At 42.5% G+C, this 22,636-nt stretch overlaps 1 long non-coding RNA gene across 8 annotated transcripts in view; it reads left to right on the top strand.

The window, feature by feature from the left end:
* LOC137859567 (uncharacterized) overlaps positions 1–22,636 on the top strand; it is a 200,168-nt gene that overhangs the window by 137,322 nt on the left and 40,210 nt on the right. For 7 of the 8 annotated variants that reach the window (XR_011098385.1, XR_011098384.1, XR_011098383.1 and 4 more), the window contains 3 exons: positions 2,209–2,315; positions 12,469–12,580; positions 21,324–21,468. This is a non-coding gene — a long non-coding RNA (uncharacterized lncRNA). The remainder of the gene's footprint in view (positions 1–2,208; positions 2,316–12,468; positions 12,581–21,323; positions 21,469–22,636) is intronic. The other variant, XR_011098381.1, reaches the window with a different exon arrangement.

Raw genomic sequence — 22,636 nt, 5'->3', positions numbered from 1 at the left:
CTTCAGATAAGCATATATTATGTTACTTTACATTATGCAGAAGTCCCAAAGGAGCTAAGAGTTCATTCAGTGCTTCATTGAAGGCTAATGTAAGGATGTAGTCACATCCCAGGAAATGCACATTGTGTATGTCTGCAGTGATGTCTGGAAGAGAATATGGCCTGAATGCTGTTTGAGACTTCCTCTGGTGCAGGACAGATTTCTGTGTGTTTGTTCTTAAGAAAACAAACTCTACAAAATATACACGATCTCTGCACTGATTTAATTCTTTTAAAGAAAGCTGTCTTCAGGCAGCTCTTGCCAGAGATGTAACAATAATTTTTTTTCAGAAAAAAATTACAGGTTTTCCTTTCAAATCAAGAAAATTGTGAAGTTACAAGGTCTTATCTCTTTTAATATTCCTGCTCTAAATATTTAGGACATGTGAGGCATGTCTATCTGTGGCATCCTCTGTCTGGAGGATTCTGCAAGTCTGAGATACTTTACTGTATAAGAAAATCAGTCACACAGATTTCACTTGCTACTCAGAAACAGGCTCAATGCATCTTTTGGAACAGACAACAAAGCTGTGTAGTACAATAGGGTTTAGCTGGAATTTGAATATTCTTCCTTTCTCCTCCCCCTCACCTCTTTGCTGGGTAACTCTTGAAGAATGTTTTTAATTGACTAAAATTTTATTAAGCAGTTTTCAGCTGGTCACAGGTCACAGCCCTCACTTACCTACAGAAGTGTGCAGCCACAATTCTCAAATGGCAAACTGGCTGTTTCTTTACCTCACACAAGTCAAGAAACAACATTAGGAGTGGTTTCTCTCAGGCCAGGCTTGGTAAAGGGATTGATGTTTAAATCAGAAGATGGAAATTGTAAATCCAGTATTAACATCTGAGTGTTATGTAAAGCCATAAAAGTCACAGTTTATACCTGAAATTTGTGGTTTTATTCGTAATTTCTAACTTCAGCAGCTAAAATCATTGTTCTGATTTGCATAGTGCATGAAGCGTCAGCCGAACCAACAGCTCACATTGGTAAAACTTGAGTGAGCACTATGAAAATGGAAATTCTGTGACCTGCTTGCTGTGTCCAGCAGACAACGAAACTCCAGCATGTTTCAACTCAGACTAAAGTGTCTGTGTCATTGCTAAGTCTAATTAATGCCGTTGATTTCTCGTCAGAACAGGCTTAAGGTATCTTGTTTATGAAAAGAAACGGAATATGTGTATGAGACAAATCTAGACCTGGGGCCATCTACAACTGTGGAAAGACCAATATCTCGCTCTTTGCATCATATTGTCCATCATTTCAGCATCTGGGTGTCTTCCCAAGTGGTCCAATCTGCCACCCTGTGACGCTGCTGGGGAAATAAATACAGAGTGAATGAAGGTCATTTATTCACTGTCCTACAGGAAATACTCAGTAAAGCTGGAATTAGAGCCTGTTCCTTTGTCCTGATCAAAAACATCCAATGCATGTTTTAGCTGATCCTCTCTTTGGTGGGACAACCTTTGTTTCAGATGTAAAACTAACTCTGTTTCACACACAGCTTGGCTTTTCTTGCTGCTGTTATCAACAATTTCAAATCCAAAAGGGCAATTCACCCAGTGGTAGCAACTGTTATTGTTATAGCCTGGGAACATGATACTGTTTCAGAAACTACAACTTGTTTGTTTTAGTTCTGGAGAGCCTTAAACCTTTTTCTCTGTGATAAATCCCAGCAGCTCTTGGCCTGAATGGCTTTGTGTAATTGAAGGAGTAGCTACTACTTAGCTGGCTTGTTATCTAGAGGTTATGGAGCCGGGGTTATTAGAAATGTCATATGCAGATACATCCCAATATTTTGTCTCAATAGCATGAAAATATATGTATATATATTTTAATTTTAGGGGTAAGATCAGAAACCTGTTTGTAATACCTACTGCTGTTCATGTAAGCTGCACCTAGCACTGAAATGTGGGTGGCTCAAAGGCCTGTTGTCTTCAAATCTCACCTGTGAGAGTTGTTACTCGCTCAAAGGAAGCAAATAACATCAGATCTGCTGGTTATCCTCCTTTCCATCATGGGCAATCTATAGTCTTTTGCAGGGAATCCTCCAGAGCTCCACACGGGGCATACTAGCACAGTCCTTGGAACGGGCTCCACAGGTTTTTCCCTGTCATGTGGGCTTGTTGATGTCTTGCTACTGGAAGAATATTGATACTGTCTGTTTGGTAGATCTCCTTGAAAATGTTGGACTGAACATCCTGAGTACCTGGATCAAATTTAGCATGAAGACTGAACTGCTGTGCTTTTGCTGCCTTCACTGTTCATCAAGTTGTCTGGTAAGTCTAGAATTTTAATCTCTGTTTCCTAGTTTGTGTTGATTCCCTTACTGGATCTTTCTTTACCATCTTTCATCACAGAAAAGCTGTTGGTTTACATTTTAAAAAATTACTGAAAATAGTGTTACATGTATATCTCTAGAAGATGCATGTTTTTATTGCTATGTGTAGATATTTAAGGTGCGGATGTTATCCTCGACAGAGAATGCCAACCTAGGGCTTTTCAAATCGTACAGTGTTTGAATTGGCTGGGGATGGATGGGAGAGTGATTTTTTAAGTAAAACAAAGCATTAAATTGGGAAGCTGGCAAAGAGCATTGTGCTAGAGACTGATACCTAGGTATCGCAGCCTCTTGACTATTGGCCATATGTCCCTCATTTAGAGGTCTTTTATCTAGATGTCTTTCATCCCTGTGTGCTAGTAGCAACACACATGAATTCAAATTAATTCTTTCCAGAAAGCCTTCTTGGAAAAAACAGTTCACCTCTAGAAAGGGAATCAGCCAGAGACAGCTTTGAAATTACCCATTTGATCTGAGTACCTAGCTAATGGAATGGTCTGACACGGACTGCATCTGTCTGCCATTTTTTGAATCCTGTTCAAAATCTCCTGTTCCAATCCTGATCCATGTCCTCACATACTCCTGCAGGAAAGATACTGAGTTAGGTTGAAGTCTGAAATTACTATCTTCTGCAAATATGAATCCTAGATCCTATAAATCTCCAGATTATGAAAATCCATCATCCAAACACCTGGTACTATGCCTTCAAAGTCTGGCTGCGAAGCCTCATCCTACTAACCTAAGAAATCTTATCAAGCTTCTGTTTTTCTAATGGACTCAGTGTGTCCAAACCTTTTAACACCAAGAATCTTTTAATCCAATTTTGCTGTTTCACTTCATTTCCAAAAGCATGCTATCTGTTCTAAGGCTGACAGCAGTGAAACACAGCATTTCCAGGGATGGCTCTTATAGCAGAAAGGAACATGTTTTCACATTTCTCCAATGTTGAGCTTGTTTCAATGTTGAGTTTTTTCCCCACATCACAATTGGTGCCCACAAATTTGGAACAGTTTTCTCAGGGGTAAGTGACTTAAGGAAACAAAAGCTGATAAAGCAGCCATCATGATTTATCAGGAGACACTCAGCTAACTGCACCTGAATTGCAACAGTGGCAGAAAATGTAAGGGATAGAGAGATTGGTTCATTCAATAAATTTCAGCTTGTCCATATATTGTGTCAGAAATCAGTTCTGATACGATTTAATAACTGGGGGAGGAATACACTGCTCCATTAGTTCAAAGACCATTAGCAGTAAGGGGTAGCTGGTGGCTTCCCCATAGGACATGCAAGCGTTGCTCATATTCTGACTGCTATAAACTGTATGAGGGAGGATGGTGGCTCAGGTAGTGAGTGGTGTGCCAGGGAGCAGGAAAAAAAAAAAAAAAAAAAGAATAAATCTGCATGAGGGGATGGATCTTCCCCTCCTTTTACCAAGAAGTACATGAAGCATGTACCTGGTAGCGATGTCAATTGAGCTCAAAGCTTCAAAATACCTATGGTGCAGCAAAGCAAACTTGCTACAAGATGAGTGCACAAAGAAGTAATAGAGGCGTGGAGAGAATGGTAGCTTCTTAAGGTCATTGGGGATTGTGAAATGAAAGGACAAGGCAATTCTACTATGTGGTCTAAGTGAACTGTTTAGATTCTCAAAAAAACATTTGGCTGCCACCTGGCCCTGAGAATGCTGACTCTAATGTTGTCAAAAGCACCAAAAGAGCTGCTTGGCATTGAGATTGACGACTGGTTCCAGGCCTTGCTTGTATCTAAGCCCACCCAGACTCACAGATTAAGTCTTCATGTGACCTCTCACTGGACTAACACCAGTAAGCTTTCTCAGAACTCAAATTCGAAGTGGGACCTAAAGCCTGGACTCCTGGATTAAAAGGGAGTGAGTGCATGCTTTTTCTAGAAAGTGTTTGAAAAGACTGCAGCCCTCCTTCATTTCTGAAAAATGGGATTCCAAGCCCAAGCTTCATACTCAAGGCTGTGAGTTTTAAATGGAAGATACTGAAGTCAAGGTCTGGGAAGATATCTTCCTAAAAGTCAGAAGACAGTCTTCTCTGAATTCCCTATGGGCAAGCTCAGTTGGCTCCTTTTTCAGGATGCTGGTTGTAAGCACACATTTTTTTGTTGCTTATCTCTCTCCAAGCACCTATGAGCAGACACTGTAGCAAATATCAGAACGCAAGATTTCTGCGAGGCCAGGTCTGTCCTGCTGAGTGCTTCCATGCTCACTCACCTTTCCAGGACAAACAGAGGCAGCTTTACTCCTTTGAGCTGTGACTTTCACAGAATCACAGAATCACAGAATTTTCTAGGTTGGAAGAGACCTCAAGATCATCGAGTCCAACCTCTGACCTAAAACTAACAGTCCCCACTAAACCATATCCCTAAGCTCTACATCTAAACGTCTTTTGAAGACTTCCAGGGATGGTGACTCCACCACCTCCCTGGGCAGCCCGTTCCAATGCCTCACAACCCTTTCAGTAAAGAAATTCTTCCTAACATCTAACCTAAAACTCCCCTGGCGTAACTTTAGCCCATTCCCCCTCGTCCTGTCACCAGGCACATGGGAGAACAGGCCAACCCCCACCTCGCTACAGCCTCCTTTAATGTACTTATACAGAGCAATAAGGTCACCCCTGAGCCTCCTCTTCTCTAGGCTGAACAAGCCCAGCTCCTTCAGCCGCTCCTCGTAGGACTTGTTCTCCAGGCCCCTCACCAGCTTCGTCGCCCTTCTTTGGACCCGCTCAAGCACCTCGATGTCCTTCTTGTAGCGAGGGGCCCAAAACTGAACACAGTACTCGAGGTGCGGCCTCACCAGAGCCGAGTACAGGGGGACGATCACCTCCCTAGCCCTGCTGGTCACAGTGTTTCTGATACAAGCCAGGATGCCGTTGGCCTTCTTGGCCACCAGAGCACACTGCTGGCTCATATTCAGCCGACTGTCCACCATCACTCCCAGGTCCTTCTCTGCCTGGCAGCTCTCCAACCATTCCTCTCCCAGCCTGTAGTTCTGCTTGGGGTTATTGCGCCCCAGGTGCAGGACCCGACACTTGGCCTTGTTGAACTTCATACAGTTGACCTCAGCCCATCGGTGCAGCCTATCCAGATCCTCCTGCAGAGCCTTCCTACCCTCGAGCAGATCGACACACGCACCTAGCTTGGTGTCATCTGCAAACTTACTGAGGGTGCACTCAATGCCGTCATCCAGATCATTGATGAAGATGTTAAAGAGGACCGGCCCCAGCACCGAGCCCTGGGGGACGCCACTAGTGACTGGCCTCCAACTGGACTTGGCTCCATTCACCACAACTCTTTGGGCCCGGCTATCCAGCCAGTTTCTAACCCAACGAAGCGTGCGCCAGTCCAAGCCAAGAGCAGCCAGTTTCTTGAGGAGAATGCTGTGGGAGACGGTGTCAAAAGCCTTGCTGAAGTCAAGGTAGACCACATCCACAGCCTTTCCCTCGTCCACCCAGCGCGTCACTTTGTCGTAGAAGGAGATCAGGTTCGTCAAGCAGGACCTGCCTTCCATAAACCCATGCTGGCTGGGCCTGATCGCCTGCTTGCCCTTCAAGTGCCGCATGATGTCTCCCAAGAGGATCTGCTCCATGAGCTTCCCTGGTACTGAGGTCAAACTGACAGGCCTGTAGTTCCCCGGGTCTGCCCTCCGGCCCTTCTTGTAGATGGGCGTCACATTTGCTAGCCGCCAGTCAGCTGGGACCTCCCCCGATAGCCAGGACTGCTGATAAATGATGGATAGGGGCTTGGCCAGCTCATCTGCCAGTTCTCTCAGTACCCTTGGGTGGATCCCATCCGGCCCCATCGATTTGTGGACATCCAAGTGCCGTAGCAGGTCACCAACCAGTTCTTCGTGGATGGTGAGGGCCACATCCTGCTCCCCGTCCCCTTCCACCAGTTCTGGGTACTGGGTATCCAGAGAGCAACCGGTTTTGCCGCTAAAGACTGAGGCAAAGAAGGCATTGAGCACCTCCGCCTTTTCCTCATCTCTTGTAACTAAGTTTCCCCCTGCATCCAGTAAAGGATGGAGATTCTCCCTAGTCCTCCTTTTTGTGTTGATGTATTTATAAAAGCGTTTTTTATTATCTTTAACGGCAGTAGCCAGATTGAGCTCCAGACGAGCTTTGGCCTTCCTAATCTTGTCCCTGCACAGCCTCGCTACATCCTTATAGTCCTCCTTAGGGGCCTGCCCAATTTTCCAAAGTTTATAAACCCTCTTTTTTCTCCTAAGCTCAAGCCACAATTCTCTGTTGAGCCAGGCTGGTCTTCTTCCCCGCTGGCTCATCTTTGGGCGCATGGGAATAGACCGCTCCTGCACCATTAGGATTTGCCTCTTAAAGAGCGCCCAGCCTTCCTGGACCCCTCTGCCCTTCAGAACCGCCTCCCATGGGACTCCACCAACTAGTGTCCTGAGCAGCCCAAAGTCAGCCCTCCGAAAGTCCAATACAGTGGTTTTACTGGTTCCCTTCCTGGCCCCGCCAAGAATAGAGAACTCCACCATTTCGTGGTCGCTCTGCCCAAGACTGTTCCCGACAATCACATCCTCCACCAGTCCTTCTCTGTTTGTGAAGAGAAGGTCTAGCAGGGCACCATCCCTGGTAGGTTCACTAATCAGCTGCGTCAGGAAGCTATCTTCCACTTTCTCCAGAAACCTCCTAGACTGCTTCCTCTGGGCTGTGTTGTGCTTCCAGGATATGTCAGGGAAGTTGAAGTCCCCCACGAGTACAAGCGCTGACGATTTCGCAACTTCTGTCAGCTGCCTGTAGAACTCCTCATCCGTCTCCTCATCCTGGTTCGGCGGTCTATAGCAGACCCCGACCAGGACACTAGCCTTGTTGTCCCTGCCGATCCTAACCCAAAGGGACTCGATCTTGTCATTCCTAGCCTCGAGTTCTACAACATCGAAAGACTCTCTAATATAGAGAGCCACACCGCCACCCCTTCTGTGCTGCCTGTCCCTTCTGAAGAGCCTATAGCCAGGCATCGCAGCACTCCAGTCATGAGACTGGTCCCACCACGTTTCCGTGATGGCAACCAAGTCGTAGCCTGCCCGCTGCACGATGGCTTCCAGCTCCTCCTGTTTATTACCCATGCTGCGTGCATTGGTGTAGATGCACTTCAGCTGGGCCTTTACCTTATCCTCCGGCCTTGCCATTGTTCCCCCTGGCACAGCCCCAACAGTCCTTGCTTCACCCCCATCCCCCTTCTTACCTAGTTTAAAGCCCTATCTATCAGCCCTGCCAACTCCTGACCCAAGATCCTTACCCCTCTCCGAGAGAGGCCCATCCCATCCGGTGCCATCAGGCCCGGTGTAGCATAGACCTTCCCGTGATCAAAAAACCCAAAGTTGTGCCGGTCACACCAGTCACGAAGCCACGAGTTTATGCGAACAGCGCACCTTTCAGCTTCCATCCCCCCTATCGGAAGGACAGAGGCAAACACAACCTGTGCGCCTGAACCTCTAAGTTGTCGCCCCAAATCCCTAAAGTCTCTTTTGATCGCCTTCGGGCTTCTCTTTGCTACTTCATCGCTACCAGCCTGAAAGACCAGTAGCGGGTAGTAGTCAGTGGGCCGTACCAGGCGCTTGACCTTCTTGGCAATGTCCCTGACCCTGGCCCCAGGGAGGCAGCAGACCTCCCTACGGGTAGGGTCAGGCCGACAAATAGGGCCCTCTGTTCCCCTAAGGACAGAGTCACCCACAACAATCACCCTTCTTTCGTTCTTGGTGGAGGCAGTCCTGATGCGTGGAGTTGACCTCCTCACCCTAGGAATCCTCCTGGGAACACTTTCTACCTCTTCCTCAGTTGCTGTTGATCTCTCATTCTCCAGGGCCTCAAACCTGTTTTGTAAGGGCACCTGGGAAGGTGGGGTCGGAAGAGGAGGGCATCGCCTGCGATGTCGAGCAGGGACCTGTCTCCATTCCTCCTCAACTCCCAGGTCCCCTCCCTCTGCCCGACGGCGACAGGGCAGGGTGTCCACCCCCATTTGGGGTGTCTCACCCCGGTACCTCTCCTTGAGGCCCTGCAGGGAGTTGCTCCAGAAGTCTATCTCCCGCTCACACTCCCTGATGGCCCTCAGCCTCTCCACCTCCTCCTTGAGCTCCGCCACCATGCGGATCAGGTCATCCACTTGCTCGCACCTAACACACGCAGCGTCTCTGCCTCCTGCCGATGGCAGGAATAGGCTCTGACACTCCCTGCATCCAGTGACCTGAACCGCTGCATTCTTTAGCGGGTACTCGGTCTGGGTGTGTACCGACCTCCTGCAGAGCGCTCCGTGCCTGGTGGAGACCATTATCGCCATTACTTTAGCTCTTAACATTCGTAGTGCAGTAGAAAGCAAGTGACCTGGTTATAAATGACAGTCAGAATTGCTCTGCATGCATGCACATGGTTTCTACCACCAGATAAACAGAGATAAACATGTGGTAGCTATTTTAATTAATCACACCCTAGGGGCTTTGCCTATTGGTTTCTAAGATGAGAAGTGCACAAGATGCAGTGCTGTGAAGAAATTCCATCAAATGAACCCTTACCAAAAACATGTCTGAGAAAAACTGCAATTTCCTTATTAGAATCACATGTCAGCACCTTGCCAGCTACACTTTTGAATGCTCTTCAGCAGTTTTTTTTGCACTTGCCCACAAACATTGCACATAAACCCATCGACAGGGTGACTCACATCATTATTCTGTGTCAAACCTCTTTCTGCAAAAAGGCTGTGGTGGAGTCATTTGATGCTGTGTTTGCTTATGCCCTGAAGGCCTCCAGGCAATCCCCAAATCAGCTGGGTTCATGTTACCAGGGATAAGTGAGCCGGCACTCGGACTGCGTGCCTGCACGATTGTGACTTCTTTTCAGTCATAAAGTGATTTCCCAATTTATGAGGAAATTATACATTGCTCACCAAATTTAGGAAGCAGATCATATTGCAGTCAATATTTTACAGGTGCTCTGTGGCCAATTTTGGTTGTGACTAATGCAGAGGTTTCCTTTTGCTTTGGTTCATCCTAGCTGGGATATTCGTAGTAAGCAGCGGTTGTATTTGTTTGGCAGCTAACCTTGTTAGAAATGGGAGTAAATACTTATTATTTCCAGGACAGGTTATTGCCAAGGAGAGAAATACCACTTTCCTCCTTTTCTCCTCCTTATGCTTTGCAGCCTTAAAGCTTGGATTTCTGCCTTGTGCAGAGAAGTTCCTCAAAGAGGTAAGAAAGTGGAAAATACTAAGAGGTTCAAAGAAGAAACAGTTTCTGGACAGCACATCCAGAGATGTTCTGTTTCAAAACATTGAGGCTGGTCTTATTGACAAAACTCTGGGGGACTTTGAAATTTGAAGAACACTTCTGGACTCATAAATTGGAGCTCAGCAGGTGGCTGTGATTTCATAAAGTTAAAAGTCTTCTTTGGAAAAGCTTTTTTTTTTTTTTTTTTTTTTTTTCAGTTCCTGTTTGGGTTTGAGGTAGAATATGGTCTGATACGAGAACCTATTTATATCTACTCAGAGCTAGAATAAATTGCACAACTCATTTCTTTTGCCTGGTGTTCATGCCAGCATCCACAGTGGTCATCAGCCTGTGTGTTTTTATGCAGTTTTATTTGTGCATTCCAGCCATCTTGTATGGATATTAGGCTGCCATGTGAGCTCTTAAGGCCTTTCAGAGAAAAGGAAAAACATCACAGGCATGGAGTAGGTACTCACCTTCAAGCTGGGAACCCACTCAGCACTGGAGTGGCTCAGGACATGAGAATGCTGGAAGAGGGTAAAATTCATATCAATAAAGGCTCTGCTGGAATAGCTACCACCTGCTTGAAACCCCTGTCAGTGTTCTGGAGCCACTTCAGGTTACTGCCTATAATGTCAGAAAAGGCATCACAGTAAAAACAGTTAAATCCTCCATCAGATTAGGTTTCTATACATTTCCCTTGGTGACATTGAGAGAATTTGAAGAGAAACCTGATAGACCTGGTATACTGGCACAAGACACGGCTGTAATCTTTCCAGTGCTTCCAAAGTAAGCCTTATCTTTGAAAATGAATTACTGTGTATGTCTGTGACTCAGGGGTGGCTCTGCAAGCACCCTGAGTCCTGCGCAGAATGAAAAAGCCACCTTGTCTCCCTTTTCCCATTATGGAGATTTACTTCTATTGTGAAGCCAGAACCCTGCAACCTATGTAGGAACAGAAGTCCAAATTACTGAAGTTATTTTGATAATGGTATTGTGTCTCGGGCAGACTTTGAGGATGCCTGTATCAGGTATGTAAGGTTTCCAGAGAATTTTTGGATTACTAGATATTTTCTAAAGCCTTAAGTTCATTTTCCTTGTGCTCTTTAAAATGAGGCAGCTTTTGATGCCACCAGAATAGGAAATCAGTATTTCCCCCAAAACATATCTGTTTTATAAGCATGGATACAGTTCCTCTGTGTCCTCGTGTCCATTTATAACCACATTTTACATCCTGCATTTTCCTGTTTCTTTATTTCATTATTTTATTTATTTATTTATTTTTTAAGGGGTGGAAACCATCAATGGAGCAGAAGGAAGCTTTGCTGTGCCAGCTAACCAACTAGGCTGGTGTAGCATAAGGTGCAGGAAAGAAGTGGATGTGGCTTGTTGTGACTGATTAAAAGGGGCAAGGAAGGAGCATGGGGAACAATGAGTGCATGCTGTGTGGAGTGTGCATAGTCCTGAAAAGTGAGAGAGTGAAATGCTGCTGAAATATTGATAGGGCGGATAGGCTCTGGAATGATTGACGGCATGTGCGTGTGTCTTGGCAAGTTTAATTGGATTTGTTGGCGTAGAGGGTAGAAGAATGTGGTGCATTTCCTTTTATGGGTTTCTTTCTTTCAATCTCTTCTTTTCTTTCCTATAGAATTGACGTTTAATGCATATCCTTTTCATCGTCCGCATAGAAATCCTCGTCTCTGTTCCTCTCAATTTTAAGGTTGAGGGAGCTGCGTAGAGGGGATGAAAAGAGATGTAAAACAAGTTTCATTACATTTTATTTACTACTTGTCTTCACTTTCACTAGGTGTGAGTATTCACTGAAGAGTGATAATTTGGAGGGGAAAAAGAGGACACATAATGGAATAGTGTCTAAATGAATCCCAGTGTTATGATGCCAATCATATCAGGAAATCTGCCTCGAGGACTTGTTATCTGTGTGCTCTACTTGAGCATTCCTGTGCTTCTCTTTTTGGCTTATCCTCAGTAGCCAGATTATTTTTATCTTGCCATACAATTTGGACCTAGGACATCAGGCACAAAGGTGTTAGATTATACCAAAGTGGTGAAATCCAGATCCTCCAAAATACTGACAAGCCCAATGCCTGTTAACTTTCCTAGCTTCCATTGAAACAAATGGATTTCTGTGTGCAGCCTCCTGAGTTGCTCTGATGTTCTAAGCCTAAATTCTCAACAAGTTGTCAGCCATGGTGTTCCTGGGCTTTCTCCTCCAAGGCTAGGTATTTCAGAGTTGCACTCTCCTTTCTCCTTTCTACCTTTTATTATTTTTTTTTTTTATTTTTTTTTTTTTTTGTGTGTGTGCGTCCTGTGCTTTTAAGCAGAAACATAGAAACATCTCTTCTCTCCCCAGGTCTTATTTCTGCTCTATCTTGTGTAAATCAGTAGTTCTTCTAGTAAGCAGAAAGCCGCTCTGGATTTCTGATTCCTGCAAAAAGCTTTTTGTTTTGTTTCATTTTTAATAAAATTACTTTCCTCAGTTGTTTGTGTGCTACATTGGACTTACTGTTGGTGAAAAGTCCCAGCATGGGAGCTATGTGGATAGCATCTGTAAAAGTTTTTCTGGCTCTGCTGGTTTTTCATGGTGGAGCCCTGACCAGGAGGAACACACATCAAGTACAGGGAAGGTAGTTTGGTGCCCCAGTTCTTAGACTTTCACTGTTACACAGATTAAAAAACAATCTAGTTATTTCACACAGCAATGTGTATCTGGAGTGGACATTGTGTTTGCTGTCGCAGATGAACTTCTTTAGATCCATCTTCAAAACAGACAAGTTTGTCTCCAGTTACAAGGTGCTCACTCCTCTGACCTTTGATTTCTGTTCAGGTCTTACAGGTCCAAGAGCTGATCGCAAAGATGACAGCTTCGAAGATGTCTCAGAGAGAACCCCAAACTCTATTCTTGGGCTCAGTGGGAGAGATGTCTGTCTTCTGAGGAGGTGAGTGAAAAAACAGAGAATTTAGAAGTTTTTTTTTTTATGCAGGGAAGATTGAGAACTGCTGATTGAGGACACTGTTACATCAAAGGGTAGAAATTTTCACTTGCTCCTGCTCTGAGTTCAGCTTCAATCACTAGCAGTGGTAATCCCTTTTCAAATTTGTAAGCTTTCCAGGTCCTCAGGCACATATATTTGAGCCATTGGTGTCCCGCCTCTTCCTTTCTTTTTGCTTTACACTGCCCCACAATCAAACTTAATTCTGTGAAAAGTGGTGAGTAGGAAAGTATGGGGAGGGAGAACTTAATGACATGTTCAGTCATCTCTGAAGAGATGAAGCCAAACATGTCTCCAGTAGCAGAATATTTTGGGAGCAGTTTGTTTTCAAATAAGAAGCTTAATGTAATAATGTCATTACACTTCTCTAAATTCAAGGATGTGCTTTCACTGAAACACAATGGAATCTAAGCTATCAGTCAGATACCTCATTTTCACTGAAGTAACAGCCAGTTTCACTGGCAGAAGTATTTCTGAATGGTCTTCGCTTACCTAAGGCTGCTTTTGGCTTGAGATAAATGTATCTTCTTGAGACTGACTGATTATAAGACTTATTGGGGGAAAAAAGGCAGAGTATAGGAGAACACAGATTGTCTGGTTATTAGTTCTATTTGTTTTGTTTTTATATTATTATTATTTTATTATTATATTATTTATATGTGCACTAAATCCAGTATTTCAGAAAACACTGATGCAAGAAATCAAGGGTCACTTTTCTGCTGTGGATGTTGTACCTCCTTTCTTATAAAAAGCCCGAATTTCAGGAAAAAAGCAACGGAGATAGGATTAATGAAGAATCAACTGATGCCTTCATTACTCTGCTAATGAACCACCTTCCATCTACTACTTGCTGTGAATCTGCTCCCATTGCCCCAGATCTTAACTCTATGGTCAGTTCTCTTTAATCTTAGCACCCTCTGCTGTGGACATCTATAATAACATCTCATTTAATTATTACTGGCGTATAAATTGTGTATCCCTTTTTGACCAAAGATCTACAAATCAAACACAGCTTGTGTCAATGGAGCTGTATCTGATATGAAAAATGTGTTCTATTCCTTGACTTGCTGTGGAAGATAGCTTTTTTTCCAAGTGTTTGCTAAAGAAGAAACATACAGAATACAGGCAAGGAGATCTTAAAATACTCTGTATAAGAGAGAGGCCTCAACTGACACCTAGTCTTTGCAGAAGAGGGCTGTGGGCATGCAAATGTTTATAGAGTCCAGAGATCACCTCAGGTTGCACAGGCTAATTTAAAAAAAAAAAAAAAAGTTGATATTTGCTACGTCCTGTTCCTGTGGAACATGCACTGATTGTATCACTTCTGTCTCTGGTGTCAGATTTTCTATGTGAACATGGGCATGTAGCTTAAAATTGGTTAATTGGTTTTGTTAGCTCTCCTGATCCAGAGATTCTCTCTTGCAAGCATTGTCCATGAATAGTTCTTCAGGTCAAGTCCTCACTTGAGTCAGCAGTATTTCAATAAAATTTTATATATATATATATATATATATATATATTTAATATACCAGTTTGAAAATATCAAAATAGGAAGTGATGAGTTAGTATATGCATTTGTCTAATTTATAAAGAGGATTTTGCAGAGATTATGCTTTAAAATCAAACCTCGTTATTGCATCTTTCCAGTAACTGGTTCTGTTTTTCACAGAATCACAGAATTTCTAGGTTGGAAGAGACCTCAAGATCATCGAGTCCAACCTCTAACCTAACACTAACAGTCCCCACTAAACCATATCCCTAAGCTCTACATCTAAACGTCTTTTGAAGACTTCGAGGGATGGTGACTCCACCACTTCCCTGGGCAGCCTGTTCCAGTGCCTAACAACCCTTTCAGTAAAGAAGTTCTTCCTAACATCTAACCTAAAACTCCCCTGGCGCAACTTTAGCCCATTCCCCCTCATCCTGTCACCAGGAATGTGGGAGAACAGGCCAACCCCCACCTCGCTACAGCCTCCTTTAAGGTATCTGTAGAGAGCGATAAGGTCGCCCCTGAGCCTCCTCTTCTCCAGGCTGAACAAGCCCAGCTCCTTCAGCCGCTCCTCGTAGGACTTGTTCTCCAGACCCCTCACCAGCTTTGTCGCCCTTCTCTGGACTCGCTCAAGCACCTTGATGTCCTTCTTGTAGTGAGGGGCCCAAAACTGAACACAGTACTCGAGGTGCAGCCTCACCAGAGCCGAGTACAGGGGGACGATCACCTCGCTAGCCCTGCTGGCCACACTGTTTCTGATACAAGCCAGGATGCCGTTGGCCTTCTTGGCCACCTGAGCACACTGCTGGCTCATATTCAGCTGACTATCCACCATCACTCCCAGGTCCTTCTCAGCCTGGCAGCTCTCCAACCACTCATCTCCCAGCCTGTAGCTCTGCTTGGGGTTATTGCGCCCCAGGTGCAGGACCCGGCACTTGGCCTTGTTGAACCTCATGCAGTTGACTCTCTTTACTGAAAGGGTTTACTGAAAGGGTTGGAAGAACTTCTTTACTGAAAGGGTTGTTGATTTTTGAATCTCTCTGAGACAGAAGAGGAGTAGATATGCATTTCAGCAGAGATACAGCCTGTAAAATGAAGGAAAAAAACATTCCTCCTAGGTGAGCTATAGTAACTTCTTCCACATCTGTTTACAGACAGAAAAAAATCTCCTTTTCCTTATTAATGAAGGTTCTTGCCCTCGTCCCTCAGATGAGAACTCAGTTACAAGTGATCCTTTCCTCTCTAAGAAGCCTTCTTCTTCCATTTAGACCCTTTCTCCAATGCCTGTCAGACTTGAAGTCTAACAAGATGGCTGTACCTCCAGAGATGCTTTTGAGAATAGCAATAATTTCAGATACCCCACATAGGCAGTTTGTGCTTCCAGTGTCTTCCTTTAAATGCTTAAGTAATTGTTACAACCCCCACACACACCATGTTTTCTATTTTGTCTTTTAGAAAGCAGAATGTGTAATAGCAATAACCATATGAATCAGTCATTTCCCTTCTCACTCCTCCAACTCCATCTGCTGATCACTCATATGAGAGCTCTAACAGCAGAGCTGCTTCTGAGGGTTGTTGAAGACATGGAGCAGTGAAAGCCTTCTTGTCAAGCATCCAAGAGCAAATAGCATCAGAGATGAGATTTTGAATACATTAGTAATAATACTGTATTGATCTCAAAACACTTTACAAACATTAACTAATTAAGCTTTAAAACACTGAAATAAGTTTGCATTAATAAAGACCATTTAGCAAATGAAGAAGTGGAGGTAAACAAAGGGTATGTGAAGTGACCAGTATCAAGTGGTGAATGAAGGTCAAAGAAAGAAACCTGGTATCTAATTGTTCTGCATTTCACATGATCTCATTGAGAAAATTTTTGCAGTGAAAGTTGCAGCCATTTCAAATTAAATATTCTAAGGCATTTTGTAACAAGCCTGAGTATTTCTTACAAGAATCAAGATGGTACAAAAGCTTACAAAACTAATAAATGCTTTCAGCTCTCAGGTCCAGCTTTGACTGAGAAGGGACCATTTCTGAAAGCAGAGGGGGAAGCAGTGGCCTTGTACTGAGCCTTTTTCTCATTGCTTTTCTCTGGTGGTACTAGCTGGATAGAAAACTGCTTTGACCTGCAAAATGGGAATTCACGTGGGCTTGACTCTGATGTCATGCATCTATCCCACCCATCCTATGGGAGGAATAAAGCCTTCTCAAGGGATTGGTCTGCTCCAGTCATCCCAGCCAGTCTATGGAGCCTGGGGGGCTGTTATAGAGTGGAACGGCTTAGAGTCAGTGGAGCTACCCTGGCTTAAAATCAATGTAACAAGGTGGAGAATCAGGCACACAGTGAGTGAATCATGCAGAGCAGTGTTGACCCAAACAGAGGATGACGGCTTAGAACAGGTTCCTCAGAGACATTAAGTTATCCTTGGAAAGGCAGGTCTCAAAGCCAAGGTTTATACTTTCTTAATGGGTTTCATTAGGAAGAAAGGAAAGGAACTGGAAAAAAATGTGTAGCTTAAAAGGGAACGACTGCAGTGCAGTCAAAAATTTGTTCCATTTTTCAATAAAAGAAGCCAATCCTGCCTTGAAATTCATGTCCCTTCAAAGTTCAAGGAGGCCTGTATTGTTGGCCTGCTCAGTCAGAATGCTCCAGCCACTTATTGTATGTGGATTGCACTCCAGGGACTGACTGCAAAAATATGATTTAGTGAAAGCTTGTACCCAAAACACATCATTGGCCTCTGATCTCTGAACATTTAAATATTTCAAGCTTACAAGCGGACGCTGTCACGAGGACAGACCCTGATCCCTAGCTGATTCTAGAACATCTGTTGAGGCATTTACCAAGTTAATAGATTAGCTATGAGAATCAGGCAGGTGTTTTTCACCAAAGCCAGAAAACATCAAAATCAGATTGCCCTCCAAGTCTTTCAGCACAGGCAATCGAGTTAGAATGACTCATAGAGTCTAACAGATAATAAAACACACATAACATTTGCTTTAAGGTACAGGTGGGGATATTTTGTACTGTGCTTAGGAGAAAGAAAAACTAACTCTATTTGGGAATAGAGTAATTGAATACAGATGGGAGGAGGCAAATGAAAGAATTTAGCAAATATCTCAGTGGAATAGCTAATGGGAACGAGACAGAATAGGAAATTAAAAATTATTCGAAGCAGATGGACCATTCTTTGAGTTTTTTAAAATTTATTAGGGCTGCGAAAAAAATGTGTCTGTTTATTTTCCACGGCCATGAAATTAATGACTTGGTGAGTTGTGCTTGTGCAATTTTATGACTGCCATGTCATTTGTCATAATTTGGGTGCTGTTTGATATGGATTTATGAATATTTCCTCCCCCCCAACATGATTTATGGGTGTTGGTCATATGTGAATTAGACTGTCACCTTTAGTATGAAAAAGTACAAATGACAGATTATAAAAAAAAAAAAAAAGTGCTCCAGTCCTAAGTGCTGGAAAGGGGAGTTCAGAGTCGCCTCCTCTGCTTTTTCACTGGTAGTTTTTGTTTAGAGCTGACAATTAAATGTTTGGACTTGAGTCAAACATGGATGAATATTGAGAGGGGCTTGAATAGATCTGAACTCGTCTGAACTTCACCTGTGAATTCAGCTTGAGTCCTCCTTTCCTTGTACCATGCACTGAAAAAAAAATAATTATATATATATAACTTACCATAGGAACAACTGATTTACTGTATAGGAGCAAATTGGCCTGGCAAATTTGCTATCTTGCTTCCAGGCTAACTCTGGTTGAAGCTTCGCTGAAAAGTGCAAGTAATCTCACACAATCTGTCCAGTTTTGTAGCACTGCATGCTTGAAGGAGTGAAGTTAAAAGACATACCAAACCACCAGGATTTCTGCAATAATATCTCAGGTTTAGACCAAAGTACCAACTTTATGCTAGCTGTTACCACTTCTGCCAAAACTATTAGTATATGCCATTTGTTTTGTAGCATGTAGCTACAGTACAAACCAGTTTAGGACAGGAGAAGCACAGTTGCTCCTGGATTGAAGCAGTATGAGTTCAAGCATATAACTGAGGAATGTAAGTATCTGATCACCCGATGGTCCCCTGTCGATGTCAGGAAAGTGATGTGCACCTCCAGAGGGCAGTTCAGCCCACGTGTCTCCATCTGTTGACTGTGTAGACAGACTTAAAACAGTACCCCCTTCCTTAGCTCCCCAGTTTGGTGTAGAAAGTCATGTGGGAGGAATTAGCGCCCAGCATGGGATATAGCTTTAAAAAGAAGAAACAATACACCTTGCATGACAACAAAACATTGCTGATCGTCTTTCATGCTGAGCTAGCAACTGTTGCCTTCACAGGGGATATGACTAGTTCATTCTACAGTTTTTAGACAATCATATGCTGTAGCCCATTTTCTGTGATCCAGACAAGATTGTTTCTCTAGTGGGAGGCTGATAGTTCTTAGCAAGTATCTCTGCCCTTGTAGGGAATGAATGGATTACTTTGCAATCACAGTGAGATACCAAGGCAGTCTTTTCAGTTCTGGATAGCACCTATTACTGCTGAGGGTAATTGATCTTTTCTGTAGATGATCAAGCAAGAACCTGCATTAGCAAACCACTGTCATGTCTGCTGTTGTGAGGACAGCTAAAACACTTTGCTGTGGTGATTTTCAGCTTTACAGAATTGAAATTTGCAAAAATAAACCAGGATCACCTGTACTTAATTCAAGAATGAGGTCCAGTGACCTTAGCTGAAACATCAGGAAACCTTCACAGCTATTGGAGAAAGTTCATCAGCTGCGGTACGTTGATATATCTCAAATATGTCATTGCTTGAGGCAATGAAACTTGTTTCTTATAATTTTGGTAGCACATCAATAAATCAATTCCTAGGCTCATAAATTACTTTTGTTATGCAAAAGTAGCTGGTTGTCTGGCAGTTCTAAAAATAATATGTATATATTACTGTAATTTTGAGTTGATCTGAGGTGATTTTTTTTCAGAATTCTGAAAACTGACCAAATTTATTTCAGTCAAAAATCTTTAAATGAAAATGAAATGCTGTTCTTGTGATTTACTTGATTTTTTATTTTTTTTACTCGAAAAATATTTCCGAACAAGCTCCTTTAGATTTCTTTAGAAATCTCTTTTTAAAAATACCAAACATCATTTCAGTCCTTTTTCAAAGATTTTAGATTTTGTTTTCTCTAGGGAAATGAGTAAGTGAAAATAAAGCAAATTTATAGTACCTTTAGTTTCACCAAATCTGCATTTATCCCTGTAATTTTTTTTGGTCAAAATATTGAGCCTGCATTAGTTCCTAGTTCCTTTTTTACTTTTACTTTTACTTTTCACTTCCTGAATGGATTGACTTGCAAGTTTTAGATTATGCTTTGCCATTTTTTGAAATTGGTGAATTAAATATGTAATCCTTTTCAATAAAAACAATTATACTCAGTTTAGGGGTGGAGAAAGGGGAGACTATCTGCTGTTGGATAAGAGTAGTGTTCTCATTGAGCTTAGATCAAAGCTGTTTTGACTGTATCTGGCATTTAAAAGGCCAACCTGCTCATACCCTGTTACCATAAAGAAATTTGCCAGGAAGGCAGGTGTCTAACTATACAGGCAATCAGATTACAGAGCAAAGTAATCATGATTTCCGATTGTGAGCATAGCTTGCCACATTAGCACATGTACTTTGGAAGAGAGGGAGAAGTAATCAGAGAAAGATAAGGACAAGGGTGGAGATCATTTGAGACAGTCCTGTTCCAACAAGCTAGTAAATTTTATGTGGATTTTATTAAAGGATTTCATTTCCTTTACATAAAAAAGGTCAAAGCTATCTGAAAATGAGAAAATCCTTGAGTTTGCTTTCATTTGTTTTTAAGAGTTACTGAAACATAGCAATGTGTTTCTTGGGAGGCACCATTTGCACATAGATGTCTGTAACCGAGCAAGTCACAGCTGCAGAGTTTCTTTAAGGCATGCATGCTTGGCTTTGACATGCTCAGATTTATGGTGAGATTTAAGTTCTTGTACCAATGGTGATGTTTCCTGAATGGTTTTCATCCAGATGGTCTTCGAGAGGATAAGTTTAACAAGATTTATTCGCTGAGAAGGGGCAATGTGAATTAAAATTACAAGGGGTACTGTATATATACTATTTCTTTCCCACTCACTGCCTCATGAAATGTACAAAATCTTCTCTCTCCATTCCCCCAAAAGAAGTTAAATGGAGTTGCTTCTTTCAGAGTATAGTTCCCCTTTGACCAGATTAGAGCTTTGGCAAACAAGTGTGATGGATTATTGCTGGGGTGGGAGAAGGGGTTGCCACCATAAACACCTATCCTGCCACTTTACCAGGGGCTTTCACCCTACGAGCAGAGGCAGCATATGCAAGCAAGTGCCAGTTTATCAGCTGTCATAGTTTGCAGGCCATTGGCAGTTAAAAATACTGGCTGTGAGCTGTATAGATGAGGGCTGGACCACGTTGCTTTCTAATGGCTCTGTTTCAGCTTCTGGAGAGGGACTGCTGCAGACAGATGGGAGAGGTAACCTCTTAAACCATTACCACTAAATCCAGCATGACCTTTCTGATTCAGCTCCAAGTCGTCAGTCTTTGAGAGATGTTAGGACTAACAGCAATGTTTGGGGTTCTGAGGCCGTATCTTCAATGGCTTGTAGGCACAGTTAAAGTCAGCAGAGTACCGGTGATTTATGCAAGCTGAGTATTTAAGCACAGTAATTCGCGTTGTGACTGCTGAACCTAGATTTCCTGGAAAATATGAGTTATTTTTCATATGAAGGAACTGATTTTTATGTTACGTTGTAGGTTTCTATAAGGATGTTGACACAGTGAAACAATTAGGCTCTTGCCTAATTGCTAAAGTGAGTGTCTTTGTCAAAGAAAACTAAAAGGTATCACTTCCATGCTTAAAGTTACATGCTTTGTACATGTTTGGTGGACAGAGTCAGAAGATTTGTCATTTTCTGGGGTGGTCTTTTAAAAAGTATGATTAATTAAATCACTATGTGCAATTTCTGTTATTATTTGCTTATTCAAGAGCTTAAAAAATAAGATGGTTGGCACTAGAAGATCAAAGCCTTTTATCCATTTGTTTTGTATCTCACTTGCAGGCTAGTTTTGTTTGTTTGTTTTCCTCCCATATCAAGTGTATCTCAACTATTAATAATTTGGCTTCTTTAGCAGGACCATCACATTTTAGTTTGAACATCTTTGAATCAGGCTAAAACTCTAGTGACAGAAGGAAAAAGCTTGTCCTAGAAGAGCATATATTGAAAGATTGCACTGCCACCAGCATGTTGCTTTTAGAAGTCTGGGCATGTTAAAGGTATTTATTTATTTATTTATTTATTTATTTTTACTTTGCTACCTTCTGTTATTTGGAGAAATATCTTTCATGCGTTGCCTGCTGACAATTGAACTTTAACAGATAAGATTTTCACAATCAATGACGGGTTTGAGATCTTTCTGTTTCTGAGTTGTTAACCTGTGATATTTTTGTTTTCACGAGGTAGGTATTCAGCATTTCATAAAATCATCTGCACTTTACACTACTGCAGTTTAATCAGCCTCAAGTGTAGGTACTGAAAATCACCAATTACTTTTGAAAACTTGGGCCAGATGATCAACACCTTTTTACAAGAATGAAAAATAGCAAGTGAAAAGACTTTGTGATTGTTCTTTATGGCAAAGAATGGACAGTCTGAATAAATTGTAGAAGGGTTAATCATTGTAATGAAATAGACCTCATTGTGTTGTTGCAAGTTAAAAATATGCCTCTTGCCGCTGGGCTTGCATTAATATTGTTTGAGAGCAGTAGCATCAATGTACTGTAATAGACTTTTATTAATAGGCTAGCACAGTCATCAGTCTCTGGGTTGGTGTGATGGCTGAATACAGTGAACACGAGCATCTTGACAAGCCAGTAACAAAATCTATCTATCATTTTCAGTATGAAGATGCTGTGATAATTATGTTTACAGTGGTAATAAAATATGGATAAATAAAGTGTTGAAACCCATGGAAATTTCAGGGTCCACAGTGAATACCCTATGAAATATAAAAGAGCATCACCATAAATTCACCTAGCTGTATAGATTGAAATCATTATTCTCTTGACCCATCTTGCTATTTTTAGAATAAATTTCATGTATTTTTTATTCAGCATTGTTCAATGATAAAACCACTTCAAGGCTAAAGACCTAGGTTGCATTCCTTGCTTGCTCTAGACGTGCAAGGATGTTTGGTGCCCTTCCTGTTGATAGTGCTGATGACTTCAGAACAGCAGTGCAGTGGCATATTATAATTCTGGTGTTAACAGTACCAGTCACTTTTTCATTCTAGTATCAGCCATATAAAGAATGGGGCATGTTCTGCTCCCTTTCATGCTTCTCTGTGTGGGCGGTTGACTCCATTTATTTCAGTAGAATTACTCTAAGTTTATGGTAAAAGGAAAAACAAACTTCCTGGTCTAGTGGCTTGTGGTGTCAATGAGT

The sequence above is a fragment of the Anas acuta genome, chromosome 7 (assembly GCF_963932015.1).
Source record: "Anas acuta chromosome 7, bAnaAcu1.1, whole genome shotgun sequence".
In the NCBI taxonomy this organism is placed as follows: domain Eukaryota; kingdom Metazoa; phylum Chordata; class Aves; order Anseriformes; family Anatidae; genus Anas; species Anas acuta.
The sequence above is the reverse complement of the archived record's forward strand: the minus strand, read 5'-3'. Positions and strand labels throughout refer to the sequence as shown.